The 21,664-nt window shown below is 38.4% G+C and overlaps 1 protein-coding gene across 1 annotated transcript in view; it reads left to right on the top strand.

Annotated features, from left to right (window-relative positions):
- Window positions 1–21,664, top strand: part of BMP4 (bone morphogenetic protein 4) — a 190,821-nt gene that overhangs the window by 23,609 nt on the left and 145,548 nt on the right. The window lies entirely within an intron of this gene.

Raw genomic sequence — 21,664 nt, 5'->3', positions numbered from 1 at the left:
CTATACAAACAATATCTCATTTCTTCTGTATTTCCTCTAATACTTCTCAATTCAGTGTGACTCCTATTGCTCTTAATACTAAATGAAAAAAGTGAATTACTTCACAGATATTTTTCCAAAACTTTTTTTAGTCACAGTTATGACTTTAATATATAGCAAGTTTTTTATTATAAATGGTTTCCTTTTAGCTTTAATAACATATGTGATTTTCATTTCATCTTCTAACCAGAATCACACAGAATTTTAGAAGTGGGAGTCACTATAACATCTAGTCCTACGATGTCAAAAATGTTTAAACTTATTTGTTAACTCTAATCTGTTGGTTAGGACTGACTGAGTGCTGTCTTGAGAAGACTCTGAGGCTGGGTCTGGGCTGAGGGAGAAAGAACTATGATTAGTAGAGTCAATCGTAAATCGAAAACAGTCAATAATGCCTAAAATGTGTAAATCAAGAAATATTAGCATAAGCCTTTTATTTAGAAATATGGAATTGAACTACAGTTTCCAGTCAAGATGTAACAATAGGAATCAGATTTATCCTCCTGCTAAAGAAAAAAAAAAACAACAAAAAACCAGGCACAATATGTGAAAAAATATGTTTCAAAACAGTGCAAATCAGGCCAAGAAGGACAGTGATCTCTAAGAAACAGGAATCAATACGATGAACCCTATGATTGTTCTATCTTCTTGCCTTGAGAGAGATGTGAAGCCATGGTGCAGGGATGGATTCTCTGAATTGAGGAAATGTTGCTAGGCATGGAGACCAGGAAAATATCTAGATAGAGTTCCCAGGGCGGAGTATCAGAGAGAAGAAAGCTGCACAGAAAGACAGCTCCAGAGATCTGCAGAGTACCCCTTGAGTCTTCAGCTGAGTACTAATAAGTATTTGCACGTGAGAGAACTAACCAAGGTTGGGGAAAGAACTGTTGGAAAGGAAAACAGGGAGTTTATGCAGGGCCAAGGATCATGTCACTCCCCTGCTAAAGACCCATTGTCGTCTGCACTGGATGGTCAACTTTGTTGATGATCTCCTATCCCTTCCCACCGGACTCTTTGATTCAACCTTATTGAGCGAACCGGTCTCAGACTTTTCAAACTTTGCTTTGCACAGGCTGTTTCCTTTTCATGAAAGCTTCTCCCCTTGAATCTCTTCACACCCATCTTCTTTGCCTGGTTATATGATTGCCTTTCAAGTATAGTTTGCTCCCATAATAACTTGTGTTTACATCATGCATGGCTTTTATGTATTCTTGTTTATATCATTGACTTTCAAAGGAGTGTTCCTTAGAGTCCTAGGTATTTGGTAAACATAAACCTTTCTCAGCCCCACTGTTACACCTATAAATATGAATCTTTGGATGGAGGGGTTTGGTATAGGAATCTTCAGTTTAACCTCGTGCTTTAGCTATTTTTTAAGCAGAGTAAAATCTGAGCACAACTGGTTTCTCAAGAGTTATGAATCTTGCCTCTTTCTATTTCACCATCAGAGCCTACCACAGTGTCTAGCATAGAGAGGGTTCCCAGTAAATATGGAATGAATGAATGAATGAGCAGGGTTTTAAAGGAAGGGTAGGGCATGAAAAGTGGGAAGACCTTAGCAAGGGGATGTGATGATGTACCTAGAGTGATGGGCAGCTACAGGAAGTGAGGACAAATCAGTAGTTTTACTTCCCTGATTGCCAGAGTGAGTAGTTGGAAATAAACTCTTTAGGCAACAGGGATTCACTACAGTAACACTTTAAAGGTAGTGCTTAAGGTAACCTTTCTAGAAGCAGCATTCATAACCTCTGTAGCAGTCAGTTCAAAACAGCCCCAACTCTCCAGGACCACGTCAACGATGGAGAACTTCCCTAATGTTTGCCCCTATCCTCACTTTCACCTAGGATGAACCAGAAAAAGCCAAATGTGTCCCCACAGCCAATCACATAGGGTGCCCCTAATTAATTAGGTAATTAGGGTGTTATTGCCTAATTCTGCTACTCCTCGTACCATCAGCAAAGAGTTACTTCTGCTTGGGGGACCTCAGCAATCATCAAAAATAAAATGATAGCTGATGGAGAGTTGGATCCATACAGAACCACAGGTTAAAAACTAATTCTTTCTTGGTCAGAGTGAAGAACTCTAGGGCACCTGGGTGGCTCAGTGGTTGAGCATCTGCCTTTCGCCCAGGGTGTGATGCTGGAGTCAAGTCCCACATCAGGCTCCCCACAAGGAGCCTGCTTCTCCCTCTACCTATGTCTTTGCCTTTCTCTCATGAATTAATAAAATCTTTAAAAAATGCATTTATAGAGGCCTCTATGCATTGATAGAGGCCGAAAGCATGTCCCCTAAGATGGGGCAGAAGCGTAGTCAGAGGGTGGTGTGGACTTGGTTTCTCATGGTAACAGAGAGACTTTTTAAGGACAAACTCCTACACTTTGGTAGCTGATTTTACTTTGGAAATAAAGGCATAGATGATGTCCAAGAAGAGTCCAAGATTTGAGTGCTATGTAGCCAAGAGAAATGGTGAAGTCCATGTTAGGATAATGGATGCTGGGAAAAGGAGCTGCGGGGAAGGGGTGACTATGAGTTTTATTTTGGACATATGGAGTTTGAGGAGCTTAGGACACAGGTCCAATGAATCACTCAATCAGTACAAACACTCAATGAGTGCCCTGTAAGTAGGGTCTCCATTTTGAGATATACACAGGCTTGTGGGGAAGAAAAAAAATATAGGATGAAACATTACAGTAATTGAATAAAATGTGTATAATATAGATAAAACAACCTGGGGGAATGGAAGAGGGTCTGACTTACTGGGAATACAGAAAGACTTTGATCCAGGCCACAAAGGGTAACTACAATCTTCCCTGCAGGAAAAGAGAAGGAATGACACTTTAGGGACAGGGAGGAAAGGACATGATATATTTATGGAAAATGCATTGAATGTTGTTGGAACACAAGCTACAAGTGGATAGAGTGCTAGAAGACAAGATGAAGCCCTAGGTTGAGGACAGGAAATGGGCAAACCTTTATGCCAAACAAAGGAATTGGGTTTCTTCCCATGGACAATAGAGAGTGGAAGTTTCTAAACAGAGTGTGGCATAATTAGATTTTATTTTAAAAGGAAGCTAGATTGTTCTAGCTAGTAGAATAGTGGAGGCTAGGTTGAGTATGCGCTGGCTGGTTGCCAGAAAAGAAGGTTGGAATTGTTGTAATAATCTAAGAGGATGATGGTCATCTCTGGCCGTGCTAGTAATGATGGAAACATGGAGGCTACATTTGGTGAGCATATGAATGGGCATGGGCCACAGGGACAGAAGCCAACTTCTGTCAGATAATTTCAGCAGATAACTCTGGGGTTTCTAGCTCTGGATCCTGGGTTGACATCTTCTTCTGTAACAGATAAATAGAAAAGGAAAATCAAGTTTACTGTTTGCATGGGAATGAGTTCTGTTTTGGACATGATGATGGGCTGAATTGTGTCCCCAGCCCCCCAATTCATATGTTGAAATCATAATCCTCATAACCTCACAATGTGACTGTGTGTGGAAATAGAACTTTTAAAGCGATTAAGCTAAAATGAGACAATTAGAGGGGGACCCTAAGCCAATGTGAATGGAGTCCCTAGAAAGGGACGAGATACTAGGGGTGTGCATATACAGTGGAAAGGCCCTGTTAGGGCAAATCAGGGAGAGAGGTCTCAGGAAAAACCAAACTTGCTGGCAATCTTGATCCTGATCTTTCAGCCTCCAGAACTTTGAGAAAATAAATTTTTATTATTAAAGCCACCTAGTCCATGGTATTCTGTTATGTAGTCCTAGCAGACTAATAAAGACATGATGAGCCTGAACTACCTTGAGGTAAATTTGCTGTACTTTTTGGAAATAGGAGGCTGGGGTTAGGAAGAAAAATATGGGCTGGAAAATAAGATTTGAAAGTCATCAGCAGATGATGAAAGCAGACTAGTTTACTCTTGTGAAATCTGAATGTGAAAGGCGTTGTCAGATAGAGGGGGAATTGGGGAGAAGAGATTTGAGGAAGGGACTAAAATACAGAAGCAAGTAGCTCTAATGATGGACAGCTACTGAGAAGGCAGGAGAGGGTGAAGGGTTGGCTTTAGTGAAGAGATAGGGAAGAACTAAGACAATTACTACCGCTGTGTGTAATTTCAGATGTCAAGGTAGGAACACTTGAGAGGTCAGGTTTCCATGACATTGACAAAAGACAGCTGATTTAGGAGGATAGAAACAGATGCTTCTGTTGAACATAGATCCATGGAGAGTTTGTTTTTTTTCTCCCTTCCTGGCCATTGAGCTATGCCCTAATAGAATTAGCATTTTTACAGCATTTGTCAAATAATATTGTTTTAAAAATTACCTCTGTATGCATAAATACAATTTAAAATATGTGTATAAATGTGAGAGTATTATGCATATATTTTTGTTGGTATGTTCCTTTTTATGATTTCTTTTCCTTCTTTACTCATACTCCTCTTTACCTTAGTCACCAATCCTTGGCCTGTTACCCACAGTGATAACCTGGTTTATAATCTCTCATATTCTTTCTCTGTGCTTTTACAATTAAATAAAAATGTATATACGCACAGAGAGAAATATATGTATTTATTCTTATGTAGTGTTAGCTGCTTAAAAACAAGACTAGGAATATATTATATCCAATTTTCTGTGTCCTGCTTCTCTCAGAATACTTTTTAGAAATCCCTGTAAGTCATCTGGTACATGTTTAATTCATGATGTCTACATAACATAATTTATTTAATACTTACTGATGGAAATTCACTTGATTTGCTTATTTGTTTTATCTGTTCCAAAAAAAAAATACTACAATAGTCAGCCTCATATATTCCTTTTGTTTTGGTGCTTTTCATAGGTTCCAAGGAATGGAATTACTCAGCCAAATGAATATATGTCTATTTAGTTCCAGTAGATTTTGCCAGACTACTCTAAGGGCCATAATAACATTTTTACCAGCAGAGTAAGAATATATTTTCTTCATTAACTTTAGGTATGAGTAGTTACCCCTCTACTAAAGTTTTTCTTTTCTGAGAGGTGTAACTGATACTCCATTGCTTCTTTAATTGAATTTCCCTGACTACTGTTAAATGTGAGAGTTTTCTTACATTTGATAACTATTTAGATTTACTTTTCTATGACTCTTTTAAGTCTGTAGCATTTTTTTGCCATAAAGATTATACATCTGTTTTCTCTCTTATGACATCAGGGTTTCCAGTGTTGATTAAGGCCTCCCTAACCCAAGGTTGTACAGGGGGTCTCTTGTCTCTTGGATATTATTGCAGTTTTTTCATTTAAGTCTTCAATAGATTTGGAATTTGTTTTTGTATATCCATGGGGTAATATGGAGGTCCAATGTAGCTTTTCCTTCCAGATATCTAGCTAGTCATACCAGCACTATTGGCAAAATATCATCTGTGCCCACTGAGTTGAAATACCATTGCCCTATATTAAATCTTCTAATGCACAGGGATTTAGTTCTTGTTCTTAATTCAGATCTATTTATCTCTCTCTGTACCCATATCACGTTGACTTGATTATAGTAGCCTTATATTAAGTTATGGTATCTGGGGAGTCATGTACTTACTTTTCATACTTTTCTTGGTTATTCTTGGGCATATATACTTCTACTTATTTCATTTTTACAAACATCTTTACTAAGATCTAATTTATGTACCCTACAATTCACACCACCAGTGGGAGTGATAGAAGAAGAGAACTCCTACTGCTTGTTTGCATTCTCTCAGAACTTGGCCTTGGCAACAGGTAGCTGGGCAAAAGGATGAGAAATGCTGATAACCTGTACCTCTAGGGAGGATATCCCTAAGACTGGGAGCCCTGTGTTCTTGGCTGCACCAGTCTGTTTCTGTTTTGCTGAGCTTTGAGGGTAAAGGGAGGGTGCAATCTAGGTTCAAATACCACAGGCTAAGTTTTTACCAAATTTTAGTAGATTATCTTGAAAAGATGTTTCTTCATTTGCTACACGCCCATAAGCCCATTTCCAGAGAATTAAAAATTAAGAAAAACAATTCTCACCAGTTTTCCTGGGAGCAGGTCCATGCTACTCTACATGCTATCATGCCAGAAGTTGAAGTTCCATTCATTTCTTTTTTAAGATTATATTACTTATTTTTTTTGCGGGGGGGGGGGTGTATGAGCATGAGTGAGGGCAGGGAGGAGGCAGTGGAAGAGGGAGAAGGAGAGAGAGAGAGAATCTCAAGTAGACTCCATGCTGAGCATGGAGCTCAATGCGGGGCATGATCCCATGACCCTGGGATCATGACCTGAGCTGAAACCAAGAGTTGGTCGCTTAGCTGACTGAACCACCCAGGTGTTCCTTCCATTTATTCTTAAAGATAATTTTATCCAATTAAAATTAAAAGGCTAAAATCTTAAAAAAATAAAATAAATCTGGGGCAGCCCCCGTGGTGCAGCAGTTTAGCGCTGCCTGCAGCCTGGGGTGTGATCCTGGAGACCCAGGATCGAGTCCCATGTCAGTCAGGCTCCCTGCCCCTCTCTCTCTCTCTCTCTCTCTCTCTCTCTCTCTCTGTCTCTATGAATAAATAAATAAAATCTTAAAAAAAAATTAAAAAGGCTGTTAAGATTTTAATTTGATTTAAATTATATGTTAATTTGGGGTAGAAGTCATATTTTTGTGATGTTAAGTCTTTGCACCTAAAAGCACTGCTTGTCTGTCCAGTCGCACAGATCCTTATTTATGTCCTTTGGTGAGACTTTATGGCTTTATATTTGTTGGTCCTGAGGCATTCTTTATAGCTTATTCTTTAGTTATTTAAAAATTTTGTCACTGCTGTGAACAGTATATTTTTCTGTATTTTTCTTTTCTAGGCATTTATTGCTAATTATAAATAAAAGCTATTGACTATACATAGTTACCTTATATTTGACCACCCTATAGAATTCTCTTATTAATTCTAACAGTTTTTAAGCTAGAATTTTTTTTGCAAGAGAAAGATTTCTAAATATAATTCAACTTTAAAACAATATGAAAAAAACTGTCCCAAATTTAGTAAGGAGATTTAGAAAAGGGTTTAATCTAAGTTTATTTTTAAGTGCCAGTTAATATTTCCAATATTAAGAGAGGCACCTAAATGACAGGGAGAGCCAGTGAGGCTTTCATGACTGTATCATAATTTTTTCCTCCTATTACAAAGTGCTCCTCCAATGAGATTTCTTAAGTTTTACTTTAAAGAACATTTTTGCTTACCACAAACAGTAAATATTTCATATAGGGATAAAGAAGCCGTGATTACTGAAATTAAGTGGAGTATGAGCTTAGTTGACACGCTGTCACCAATTTTCCTTTAATGGGTTTTTAGAGAGGTGAAACTTCCTCACATTGATTTGAATGAAAATATAAAATTGAGATTTCAGTGGTTTAACAGGCTCCCTGCTTTGGAGAGAGTCAAGATGCATTATACATATAGATCATCTGCCAAATGGTGGCAATGGGGCTATTCCACTGCAGTCCCTTTTCTGTCCTGTCTTTTCTCTCTAGTTCTCATTCTCTCCTTGCACCTACCCTATCACACTCCTCCCTCAGTCAGGGATGAGGCAGGTCAGCAAATCTGCAGTGGAAGAAGAAGCACAACCAAGGAACAGAGTACAGTCTTCACTTACTGTAGGCATCCTCAGTGTTCCGTTGATCCTCAGGTACTGCTTCGGTTCCCTTTGGGATCAGGGTGGAGAGAAACAAACTTGAGGGAGAGAAGGGAACCACCTCACCATGAACACTGAAATCCCCACAAACTTGACCCTTTCTAAACTCCTTTCTCATCTCCAGTCTTCTCCCATAGACTGGGAAGGAATGAGGTGGGTTTTGAGGTTTTATTTCCCAACCTCCAAATCTCCTGGTAAACCTGAGAGGAAGGTCCCTGTTGTGGGTAGCTTTCTTTAGTTTGTGGGTTTCTTTGGCTTATGGAGATCTGTAGGCTTAAATGGCAGTTCCAGGGCAAAAGGAAATATTCCAGGTGGGAAGTCATTCAAAAGATTCACAGGAGAGGTGAATTTTACATTGAAGATAATTGATGTTTCTGGCTCATATTCAGTTCAAAAGTCACTAGGAAAGTTTAATAGGGATCACTCATTTTTCATAAATTAGAACAATAATTTGAATAATGGCAACAATTACCACATACCAAAAACCAGTATTATTTGTGACCCATGTTTCTAACTTACAAAGTGCTTTTAAGTATGTGCTCTCATTGGATCTTCTCAGATCAAGTCTATGATTAGAACTAGGAAACATGTGATTATTATAAATTTTTACAGATATAAAACCATGGCCAAACTGAGTGATTTGTCTGAGATCTCGGAGATGGTATGAGGTAGAATAGGACCAGAGTCATTTTTTTTTCTGACTTCTGGGCTAGCATGCTTTCCACATTCAAAATCCCAACTCAGAGTCAACTCTTACCAATGACCTAGGTTTTCTTCAACAGCATCTCCAATTATTAGCTGATTTAGTGAACACTCTCTATGGGAATTAGGTGTTTTCACTCATAGGATTGACTTTTACTAGTTCTTTGTGTTTATATAGTGTTTTGTTGTGCTGGTCCCTCTAAGTTCACTTACTGCCATTCTCTAACCTGGCCTATGCATGGGAAGATGGCTTTTATGGATATAATCAGTGGATTACTTGCCCTCAGAGTTGTGCTTGGGTTCCTCCAAAGGGAAGCACTTGCAAGAGATCAGAGGATGGAAGTAGAATGAGTTTAAGTATTTATCCTTGCTTCCTCTAAAGCTAGGAAAAAGGTTCATTTGCTTAAATTCTGGCCGATGGAATTAGGGTTGAGCTTAGATACTCTACTTCCAGGATACTCACCCTTATTCTTCCTCCATGTTCATAATGTTCAGAGCAACTTCAGAAACCATGGGTCAAAGATGGTAGACCCTTGCCCATCTGGGTCTCTGAAGGATTTTGTGGAGCATAACCTCATCCTTTGCCCTGCCAATTAAATCTTATGTGAGTGCGAAATAACTTCTGTTAGCCACTGAGATTTGGAGGTCAGCTATTTGGCATTTAGTGTTATCCTCAGTACTGTACTGCATCTTTTTTTTTTTTTTTTTTTGTAAGTTACGTCTATCACTGTTTAAAAAATTTCCTCTAAAATGCTAAAATTTATAGCTCATACAACAATGGCTCCACATCAGTAGCAGCTTTCACACTTTTCTAATTATTGACTCATGACCGTTTAATAGGTTGTGACTGATAGTTTTAAAATGTTCCCATTCCTCTATGTGTATTTCATACCCATGTATAAATACAGACCTGCCCACTGTCAATTCAAAGGCAGCAAATGGAAAAAATGTTAATATTACTTACATCATGATTTGATGAACTCTTGATTAAAACTGCCCTTAGACTCATCTGAATAGATTGATTGTACCATCTAGCTTGTCTTCACTGCTTTTTATAACATTCATATCCTTCTTGGAGAGCTATAGGAACTGGGACATACATCTTGACCTACAACCTTATGAGGGGTGAATCCATATATCTTCTTCTTGCTTTGTTAGTTTCTTTCTTTCTTTCTTTCTCTCTCTCTCTCTCTTTCTTCTTTCTTTTTTCTTTTCTTTTCTTTTCTTTTTTCTTTTCTTTTCTTTTCTTTCCATCAGGTTGAGTCCGTTTCTAGCATTAAAAGTACCTACACCATTTTAACTCTAGCACTTTAGCTAGAGTTAAATATTTAAATAAAATATTTAAAGCACTCATTAGAGATTCTGGTATACAGTAAGTACTTGTTATATATGAGTGCATATATCTGTGTGTAGCTATTTAACCATTCATCCATCCATCCATGTTTTGAGGCAGAGTTATATTCTCTGCTATCCCATCAACTGCTGATTCTCAAGGGAAGAACTATATCCAAGCCTCACAAGGTATTCAGTGAATAGGAGAAGTGATATGTGGGATCTGAGCTATTTGAGCTGTCATCTGTCTTTGTAGAAGTTTTCTACTGCTGTGTAACAAGTTACCACAAACTTCAGCAGCTTCAAACAACACCCATTTATTATCCCATGGTTCCTGCAGATCAGTAGTCTGGGCATGGCTTAGCTGGATTTTCTGTACAGGGCCTCACAAAGCTCAAATTAAGATGTAAACCAGGCTGTGTTCTTATCTGGAGACTTGACTGGGGAAGAACTTGCTTCTAAGCTCATTCAGTTTATTTGCATCTGTATTCATTTCCTTGTATCCGTATAGTTGACATCCCTGTTTCTTGCTAGTTGTTGGCCAGGGACCATTCTCAGCTTCTAGAGGCTGCCCTCATGTTCCTTGCTATGTGGTCCTCTTGCAAGTCGTCTCACAACATGGCAGCTAATTTCTTCCAAGTCAGAGAGAGGATCTCTCTCACTTGGGTTCTCTGACTCTAGACCCTCTTTTAAAGGGCTCACTTGGGATGCCTGGGTGGCTCAGCAGTTGAGTGCCTGCCCCTGGCTCAGGGCGTGATCTGCAGTCTCAGGATTGAGTCCCACAATGGGCTCCCTGCCTGGAGCCTGCTTCTCCCTCTGCCTACATCTCTGTCTTTCTCTCTCTGTGTGTCTTTTATGAATAAATAAGTAAAATCTTAAAAAAAATAATTTAAAAAAATAAAGGGCTCACCTGATTAGGTTTACTTCAGATGATCTTTTATTAACTCTAAGTCAACTGATCTGAGAGCTTAATTATACCTGTGAAAGACCCTTTGTCCTTGCAATATAATATAATATAATCATGGAAGTATTATCTTATCACCTTTGCCATATTCTTTCGATTAGAAGCAAATCACAAATTCCATATGCACTCAGAGAGGGACACCCTTATACAAGGGTGTGAGTCATTGGGGGTCATCTTAGAACTCTGCCTATCACCCCCCTTCAAATTGATTTGTGCAGTGCTCACTGCCCTGCCCTTGCTGACCACTTGAACAACAGAGCTTTCATGAAGATGAATGCATGAGAGGATGGTAGATTCTAAGCTCTTTGGAAAGAGAAGCCAAACAGCAATATGGTAAATATTACAAAGACCCTCATGAATACCTTGCCTGTACTAAACCTTGAGTAGGCTGAAAAGCTATCTACTTCTCTGAAGGTGGTTGTATGCATGTCACTGCCTACTCGTGACAATAAGAGGGGATTTTGAGACATAATGTTAAGAGGTCAGAAATCTTCATCAGGTTGAAACAAATAATTCTCATTGACCCTGCTTACTACTTTTGAAACTTTTTAGGAATATTGTGGGGGAGATCCTTAAGTTTAAAAGATACCACTGTCCTCATGTAGGCTATCTGAATTTCTACTCTAGTTCACAAGATTCCTTGAGGTTTTCTCTAGGCCCAATTGAGAGGAGCTACTTATTAAGTTATGAAGTACATGCTCATCTGTGTGCATGGAGGGTGAGAGGCGATGGGAGGGGAGAGAGGGCTTGCTTTTCTCAGCAACAGATTCTATTCTGTACTAATTAGAAGTTTCAAGAGAGGCAACTCTGAACGGAGAGAAAGAAACATGTAAATAAATTATTTAAAATGAAGTATAGATTTGCCATGCTTGAACTGCTAGATTATTTAAAGTACAACTTCAAAAAAATACCAAGGATTAGATATTTTCCTCTACTCCCCACCTCTAGGTATTTCTTTATACAAGAACTTCTGGGGTTTTATATTCCAAGATTGCCTCCAGATGCTCTGAAGTGTTCTATCTCAGCCATTTCCCAGTGGCATTTCTTTTCTTACCTGGGGTGAGGTACCACAGAGATCAATGCCAGAGGGCATTATTGAAAACACTGACCCAGAAGGCACACTCCAGGCCACTGGAAGCATCTGCTTCACAAATGTCAAGCTGGGGGACATCACCAGATGTTAGTGTTGAAATACCATTTAGAAGACAAACATTGACTCCAGGGGCCAAAGGTCACCTAAACAAAGAGCCAGACTGGCAATGAGGCTCAAAGTGAGGGCACAAAAACTAGATTCATGTGACCATGACTCCTTCTGTGTTCTAGCTCACAGATCATTAGACTTTTCAGGACTGTGGAAACTTTTTGCATTGTTTTCCGAGGCTTGGATTCCAAGTCCTATCTGGCATAATATTGTCTGGGAGGAGAGGACCGGGGAGGCAGGAAATGATAGGATAAGCACAAATTTTATGTCCAGATATGAAAATAATTTCTTCCTCACATGGTATCTAGGGGATCCATGATATATAATTTTAAAACTACACTAAAGGATTTTTAGGGTGCCTCACCAATGTTATAGGATTAAGCAAGATTATTCCTTTTTCTTTATACAAAGGAAGATACCCAGAAAGTCTTTCTGGGAGTGAAAGGATGAGCCCTCTTTTGCCCTTTTTGTTCATGGCTATTGTCCATATTCTTAGTTCTATCCATTTTGAAGGCTGGGAGATTATAAGCAAGTAGACAGGGTTTATATCACACTGCTCCTTTTTATTCTGCCCCAGTCACACATTCTTTTTTGCTTATCCATCTGAGACAATGCTCACAAGTGATACAACACCTTAGTAATAGTTATCTGGCTAGATTCAGGTTGAGGATAGCAATTGGGTCAAATTGGACACTACAGATAAAAAGAGGAATGAAGAAGGGACTGACTTCTTACTTACTTCTTACTTCAACTATATATATCAAGAGACCAACAAGATGCTGGCTTGACTATTTCATACCTTGCCCACCAAGCTGGGAATTTGGAGTCTTTTTATTATTACATCTCCAAATACTTTATTATACCAAGGAATAGTGAAGATCAATCAGACTATCTCAGCTAAGTATTCTGTTCTGTATCTGGGCAACACCCTCCCCCCAAAATAATCTTTGATGTAGAGCAGACTTGTAGAGAATTATAAAAAAAAAATTACTCCTTAAACATTTTTCACAGACCTGAAAAGAGTATGAGGTGGTAAAATCAATAAAATTGGCATTTTTCTTTTTTACTCATCTGGCATACATTGTTACTTGGCCCAGGTGAGAAGGCTTATAAGAGTGATGACAGTATATTTGAAATGTTTTTCATTTCAATAGAACGTCTTTTTGAACAATCTTGGACTTTCAATCTTTTTTTTCCTCTCTTTTTTGGGGGGAGGGGAGTGGTGGAGAAAGCTGAAGAATTTAACAGTTGTTTAACTTTCCAGGCACATAGCATTAAGCCAGCAGAAGAGCTGAGGCTAAGCATTCTCAAGTTTTGACTGATTGCAAATGGTGTCCCTATTCTGGGTCTTTGAGGATGAGGTTGATGGAGCGTCGATGACTACAGTCAACTTCAGGATGACCAGTGGGTACTGGAGAAGGATCAAGAACTGTTTATCATGAAGGAAATCGAGCTATCTGTGGGCTTCATCAGGCATGCAGGGCCTACACAGTTGCTACTTCAAAACACAGAACTGCCTCTTCAAAAATGAATCAGTGTTCTTGCACAGGCCCAGTTATTATGCTTTAAAACAGAGAGGGGATTTACCTGGATGGTGTACATTTACTTTGTTTCTGGTAAAAACAGTCTTATTTTTCTTTCTTTCTTTCTTTTTTTAAATATTTGATTTATTTATTCATGAGAGACACAGAGAGAGGCAGAGACATAGGCAGAGGGAGGAGAAGCAGGCTCATGCAGGAGCCCGATGTGGGACTCAATCCCCGAACTCCGGGATCACATCCTGAGCTGAAGGCAGACACTCAGGAGCTGAGCCACCCAGGCATCCCCAGTCTGATATTTCATGGGAAGCTGCCCCTCTTCCTCTGTGAGACCATATCACTTGGACGGAACTGACTCCATGCTCTAGGGTTTGCCACCCAGGAAATGACATTCTAGCCACACCAGTTCAGGGACAGGCAGGTAATCCAATCGGAGTGAAGGAGACTCAGTACTTAGAAAGAGTTGGAAAAAGAGAAACTCTGTAGAGGGTTGTTGAGAGAATAGAAAAATGACCTGGAGCTTTTGGCTTCCATCATGCCGGTATATTGGGGGATCCTGTCAGAGAGTGAAGCCAGCATAGAGGAAGTCTGAGTCAAGACATAGAGAGGCAGCTTCATGAAAAATTAAGCACCTGAATTCAGTCGTGGCTGAGGCCAGAATATCCTTAGACTTTTGTTTTACTGAGCCAATAAACTCCCTGTTTATGCTTAAGGTAGTTTGAGTTGTTTTCATTTACTTGGAACAAAGAGAGCCTTGAATAATGTATGTCCAAGCAAGGATGAGAAAGAAATATCCTTTTACTCTTTCCCATGTTTTCAGACATTAATCTATTTCATTTTTAAGGAAACTCTTTTTCTTCCTTAATAAAGCCAAACCCAGATTCTCTAAAATTATCCCTGGGGGAAAGTCTTCACATTGGAAGAGAGCCGTGACCCCTGAAATTCACCTTTCCCTTGGAGGTTTCTTACTCATGCTACTGCTACAATCACACATAAAAAACCCTTCCCTTAATAAACACATGTCTAGGTTCTGCAAGGTTGGCAATGGGGGAGAATCTCCCTGTTGGAGGGACCAGCTGGACCTCATAGCCTCAGTGCCTGTTCCCCTGATGTTTGTCTTTCATTGATATTATTAAAAGAGTCAGCATGTTTCCTTACAGGCTTATGTTGAGCAGATGAGGAAAACGGGCCACCCTTGCCTCTTGCTTCCCCTGACCTGTCTCATCCTCACCCAGGATTTATATACACAATTACACAATCTCCCCCTGTCCACTGACTATAATGAAGTTAGAGCAGACAGAAGGAGTAGTTGTTGCAATGATACACTCCATGCTTCCATGCTTCCTTTGCTCCTTTGCTCAAGTTAGGAAACCCCTCCCTTCAAATTCTTATTTGAGGTTTATGGGCTCAGCTTGACCTTGAAAACATTTTAGTGGTTAAAGTGTATAAAGTTGACATTTTTTCCTCAACAAAGGTTTAGAAACAAATTCCAACACTGCTTCATTTTTCTTCTAGAGTCCCTGAGCACAGTATTGCTCCATAAATCCGACTTAGATTCTTAATAAGATGCCATTCTCTGTGTGGAAGGTCATAGGTGATATTGTCCACTTTGAAACAACTGGTCATGTCAGTGCAGACTCTTCTGGCAGTTGTAACATTAGGGCCATACCAATGGAACTTTTTTATACAGAAGTTGCCTAGTTCTACTGATTAGTCTGGTGGTGTATTCTGTGTGTGTATGTTCTTAAAACCATCTTCGTTTGCTTCAAGGTTTGTTCAAGTACTGTCTTCTCCATAAGATCATCTTTAATCATTATTCTCAAATTGGAAGCATCGCTCTTTCTTAAATATTTAGTATCTTATTTGTAGCTTTCTTTTGGCATTTTTCGTTATTACTTTTGTGTTAGAATTGGTAATTCTTTATACTTACTTCTATATTTGGTGGCAAAATTCTTTTCCAAAGCATCTTTCCCTTTTCTTAATACACTACCCTACCTCTAGCAGGACCTCAGTTTACATTGGGTGAATGGATGATGGGGTGCAGGGGGATGGATGCATAAATTGCAACACTAATAACCACATGTCCCCAGATCCTTTTCAATGGCTGTCTGAAGTTCTCAGGAAGACAAGAAGACACAGACTCCTCCAAGCAAATGGGTGCTATTTATTCTTATCTGGAACTTTTCCTAAATCTTTCTTAAGTTTTCTACTCAATGGGGCTAAAATAGACAAAGTAGAAACCTCAATTCTCTTTACCTTTCTCTCCCACTATTGAAGACAGAACAGGCTGAAAGTAGTCTCTTTCCATTTTCTCTTTCTTATTCTGACCCTTCACTCAGAGCTTGCTCCTCAAAACATTAGGTGCCATTAATCTCTATTTTGTAAGCCTCAGCCATAGTAGAAGAGAAATCATCTCAATAAAGGAGCTCTCACTTTGTTGTTTATAACAAAGACTTTAACCTTGGTAAAAGATTTCTTGACTTCTTTGGCCATATGTGTATTCCTGTGGAAGTGTGTGTTTGCATGTGTTGTGAGGTGGAGAGGGATACATTATATTTCTAGAGTTCTTTAGTACATTATTTATGGTTTTCAAGGAACATTAGTATACATCTTTTATATACATATACACATATATAAGCCACAAGAACTCCTTTGGATAGTTGCCTGAGCTGCCCATTGCCCAATCTCATTCTTAGTACCAAACAATCTTCAGGATAAAAGCTGTCATCTGTTTCATTATACAGTAGACATGTGGGAATATTATGATGCCTGAAGCTTTTTAGCTTAAGGAGACTTTGGGCCAAATCCATTCCTAGGGCGTTCATGTGTAGATCCTATATATGTGGCCCATACTGAGTAACCTGTTTACAATTTCTTTGTAAAAAGCATATGGCATCCAGTTGTCTTTTGCTTTTTTCAGTTAGAAAGACATATGGCAACTAGCTCTCTGGATTTACAGATGTGAGTTAGCTGAAATGCTGAAATAGTAATATATAGAGGTGATATTTCCTCATACACACTATTGCATGGTAGTTCTCATGGACAGTGCTGTTTTTTTTTAAACTTTTCTCTATTCAGATTAATTACTATTATTTGTATATTATTTTTCCAGAACAAAAGTCTAAAGAGGCTTCTATTCTGTAAAATGATTTTGATGTGCTGTTTATTAAAAGTATTAAGAGTACTTTGGGGACAACTGGGTGGCTCAGCGGTTTAGCACCTGCCTTTGGCCCAGAGCATGATCCTGGCTGGAGTCCTCGGGTTGAGTCCCGTATTGGGCTCCCTGCATGCAGCCTGCTTCTCTCTCTGCCTGTGTCTCTGCCTCCCTCCCTCTCTCTCTCTCTCTCTCTCTTTCTCAAGAATAAATAAATAAATAATCTTTTTTTTTTTTTAAAGAGTACTTTGTTTTAGGGCATTAAAGAGATTCTACAAGGAAATTCTACAAGGAAATTCTACAAGGAAACCTGATAACTGAGAAATTTGTCTATTTAAAAGATAATGAGAGACCAAGTATCTATGAACTTAATTAAGTCAAGAAACACACGAGTTGTTAGTTAGAGGCCTTCAATAGCAAGTTAGCTATTCCAGAAGTAATATCTAGGTAGGTAGTTGGCCAATCAAAAGTTGGCAGTCTTGAAGACTATAAGCCAGTGGGTTTAGTCTTTCCAATGGCTGGTATCCAGGTTGTACTAATTTCTGTCTTGTAACTCATTAAATACTTCTTTACCCAAGTGATGTATCACTTACTCTACCAAAAATATCTTTAAAGATGCTAATTCTTAAAACAATAGAGGCTCATAAGTTAATGCAAGATCTAAAGCAATAGTTAAATAATAGAAACTGGGTTAGAGCCTATTATTTTATTGCCCCCTTTTTGGAAAAAAAGAGCAAATCCAATGTCAAAAGTAAATTGGAATATCATAAAATTTAGATTCTTACAGGTTTGTGTCTACAAATTGCCAGTCTAGGGGAAATTTATTTTCTGGCTTTACTCCATTCCTAAATAATAATCAATGAAAGAAAGGGTAAATAATTATTATGATATATAAACATTAAACTCTGTCCCAAAGGTAATCAGCTTGGTTTCTCTATCTTGGATAAATCAAATGTCACAATAGTATTTTGGCCTTTTTTTCAGAATCCAAAAATAGTCATGAGTGTAAAGATAATTAAACTAATGTCTGAAGGTATTCATTAACACACTTGTGTTAAACAGATATGGTTACTGCTCTGTAAGTGCTGTTTGCCTAAAATGAACAACTCAGATGCAAACAAACAGTAGAACAGAAAAAGCAGCAGACAAGTTGAAGAGAGTTTTATTTTTTGTTTAAGAATGGAAATGAGGGTAGCCCAGGTGGCTCAGCGGTTTAGCACAGCCTTAAGCCCATGGCGTGATCCTGGAGACCGGGGATCGAGTCCCATGTTGGGCTCCCTGCATGGAGTCTGCTTCTCCCTCTGCCTGTGGCTCATTCTCTCTCTCTCCCTCTCTCTGTGTCTCTCATGAATAAATAAATAAAATATTTTAAAAAAAGAATGGAAATTCAATTTGTAGACACAATGAAGTGTAAAATTAGAGGATGGAGAAAACCATCACTTTACTAGTTGGATAAAGAAAGCTAGAATTTTATACACTGATTCTGGAAGAAAACATTTTCAAGGCCCCCTTATTGCACATTTTATTTTGTGGGAAGAGATATATATAATACATCATCATATATATTACACATAATTTCTACATATGTTTCTATGTAAATTATATATAGATATGTATTTGAAGTATACTATTGAACTAGTTGTACACTATTGAACTTGACTATGTTGCATATGTTCCCTGCTTTTACCTATGTTTGCATATGAATATATATGTTCTTCCAAAACTAGATATTTCCTTGGTGAAAATCTCCCTCTTTACTCTTTGGTCATCTGGTACTTCTTCCTTCTGGCAATTGCCACTTGGAGTGGACTAGAGCCTGGCCTAATACAGAGGAGGGGAATACCAGATTTTATCTCATATCAATTTTTCAGAGGCTACAAAAAGGTTAGCAAAAGACAGTAACGTGAAATATGGTGTCACAATTCGTTAATTCATCTAGAGCGTACTGGTTCTTCAATAATAACCCATGTTGGCTGTACCTGGAAACAATGTGATCATTCTGTAGAACACTGGGAAATGATCTAGTGGTCTGGCAGACTTCCAGAACAATCCTTCAAGGCCAGATCTTGTTTTTTCTTATCATTCTAGTGATATAGAACACCCAGATTCCAGGGTGCAAAGAAGGTGATGGATGAATGGGCATTTGCTATCTGTAAAAAGGTGTAGAAGGAGCTACTTTCTGGGCAGCCCTTACCCACAAAAAGGAAGACAGTACCTGCTGATGGAGACTGATCTGGTCTGTACTTTATTATGAAGACTCTTTATGGAACATTTACTTCAAAGTTTACCATTATAGGCTACATTCTTTAAGGTGACAAAAATTAAATTTATACCATCCCCAGAGTAATTATTTTGTTCACTCAGCTAATGGCTTGGCATATCATTGACTGTATTCGGGGACAAAGTTGTCCTTTTCCTTCATGGTGGGAAGGCTGGGTTATAATGTACACTTGACTTTATTGAATCATCTCCTTTCACTTTTCCCATGTTCACTATACTCCAGCCATTTGGGCAAGACCAAGCTTGTTCCACCTCTTGTCCTTATAACTTGCCATTTTTTCTTTCTGGAACACTGTGCCCTAGATCTACAGAGGGTGGCTCTTCTTCGGCATTCTTGCCTCTGTTCACACATTCCCTACACATACACTCACTCTAAATTAGCCTCCTCTCTCCTACCAGTCATATCACCCTATTTTTAAAATCACCTTCTAAAATTAACCTGCTTCTCTCTGATTACACATTTATTAGCTGTCTTTACTGAAAAGGGATGCCCACCATGCATACCTCTGTATTCACAGTGCTAGACAGTGAGTAGCATATGGTGATGCTAAATAAATACCAGTGACTAATCTGGATTTTAATTTATTTTTTTCTTCCAGCTTTATTGATATATAAATGACATATGGTATTGTATAAGATTAAACTGAGTTTTAGATTCATCTCCAACTCACAGAATTCATCTCTTTCAAAGCAAACCTGCTTCCTTATCACTAGAAGCTGACTCTTAAGCATTCCAGATTAAAATATTGGTGGTGGAATAAATAAAACAATATTTTGGCTGATTTTCCAATAATGTTGAAGATGGTTGCTGAAAGAATAGGAAGGGGGTAAAAGAAAAAAACCTACTTAAGGTTGGGGTACTAGGGATTTTCTTGGTTCTACCTTCCTGGCTGGCTTAGGACAGATGTTCATTGGAATAGAAATTGCCTTATTTATTTCCAAGCTGTTTGGTCTTTTCTTTTATCATGAGTGGGCCTTTGTGTTGGGAAGGAACTGTTAAGACTTCCTGCTTACTCCAGCATAGACATCTGTGAGTCAAACAGACATTTCTTCATAGACTTCAAATGACTACTTTCTTCTTGTATGAACGGAAATATGCTGCCTATAAGAGGGCCAAGGAGAAAAAAAAATTCCATCGGATATCCTTATAAGGAAAACCTGAGACATGTGCTTATAATGTGCAAACAGCTATTACTCTGAAAAAGAATTATTAACATGTATTAACTTTGATAAAGATAAAAACTAAATCATTTCCATTGATATAAACCATTTGTTTTTCAAATGGGATATTCATAAACTTCAATTATAAAATTAATGACAGATGCACAAGAAGTAATATATCTGGCTTCCACATGCATGCACTGGAATTAGCCCTTTTAAATGCCCATTTTAAAACTTCCTTTTTTATAGGACTGAAGTAATTTAGAAATTATAAGCTTATTCTTTTTACCTATGCTGTTTTATAATAGTTTAGGTAATCTGAACTCTTTAGTTTAATCTGAACTCTTTGCTCTTTTCATGTGTTCATCTTATACCTGTCCCCAAATACTTCATTTTACTGGTGACACCAGAGCTGGGGGCAGGAAGCACCCTTTTATAAAAAAATGAGAAGAGGCTTCTCCTTCCCCAAGATCATGTTTTCATAAACAATGAAATTTCTGAAGATCTGCATAGTGGAATATGAAAAATACACACACTTAGTTCTTTAGGGGTTTTGTTGTTGTTAGAAAAAAACCTGAAAATTACCTTTCAACTAAAGTGAAATTTTTTGTTTTTGTTTTATTTTGTTTTTGTGAAATGTTTTAAATGTCTCTTCACTTATCAAATTAGATAGGACTTCTGGTTTGGAAAGAACTTGAACATTGAGTGAAAGAATCCAACTGAGGGAAGTTAAACTTTGAAGTGTGGCAGAAACAGCAAGAGTCATGCCTTCTTTCAGGTGTACACACCACAGTGCTATTGTATAGCACTTAGGCATATCCAGAGAGAACTGTTAAAACTCATACATGCCATGCAATAAGAAAGATTTATGCCTCCATCTTATGACAACTGGGAGATGTATGAATAAAGAGAAAATTATTCAGAAATTTGGATTATCTAGGAAAGGGATGCCCACCTGGGGTCCAGGAAAGCCTGAATATCATGAATGAGTTGCTTGTGAGCCCCTAAATTTATGTGCGAAATTTTGTGTGTATGTACAAATGCGCATTTTTCATTGTTGGTGAGGAGAGTGTCTAGTAGATTTTGTTTGGTTCTCAAAGGTGTGTGACCCCCCAAAAAGGTGAAGAATCAAAGCAACAGAGCTAGACTACCATTACCTCAACTCAGTTTCCTAGGACTGAATGGGCTGCGCAATGTGGTCCTCTTTGGTCAGGTAAGTTGGGGAAGCATTATTTAATGTATCTCACCTGTTGGAAATTCATAAAACAGTAAGTTATTAAAAGCTCTAGGATGTTCTGAGGTAAAGAAGCCTGTTTTTCTTTGTTTAAGAGGGCATTTTATTTGACAACGAAGCCCTCCTTTTGTAAAATACCTGTGAACATCCCATAGGCGCTGGAGTTCCACGAATGGAGTCTGACAAATGTTGAACTAACATGTATCACCTAGATTCCTTGCCTCTCAGTAGTAAGAGGTCTTCTTCAGGGCCTCTTGTTGAAAAATTCTTTTTTGTGTATTCTAAGATAGGACTTGACTGATGAGAAAAGTCATATGGTTGGAGAGTTGGAAGGCCACCCAATTAGAGGTCTACATGTAAAAACAGGTCATCCAATTAATCCTCCACTGGATACTTAAATTATC

This window comes from Vulpes vulpes, chromosome 6 (genome assembly GCF_048418805.1).
Source record: "Vulpes vulpes isolate BD-2025 chromosome 6, VulVul3, whole genome shotgun sequence".
NCBI lineage: Eukaryota > Metazoa > Chordata > Mammalia > Carnivora > Canidae > Vulpes > Vulpes vulpes.
The sequence above is the reverse complement of the archived record's forward strand: the minus strand, read 5'-3'. Positions and strand labels throughout refer to the sequence as shown.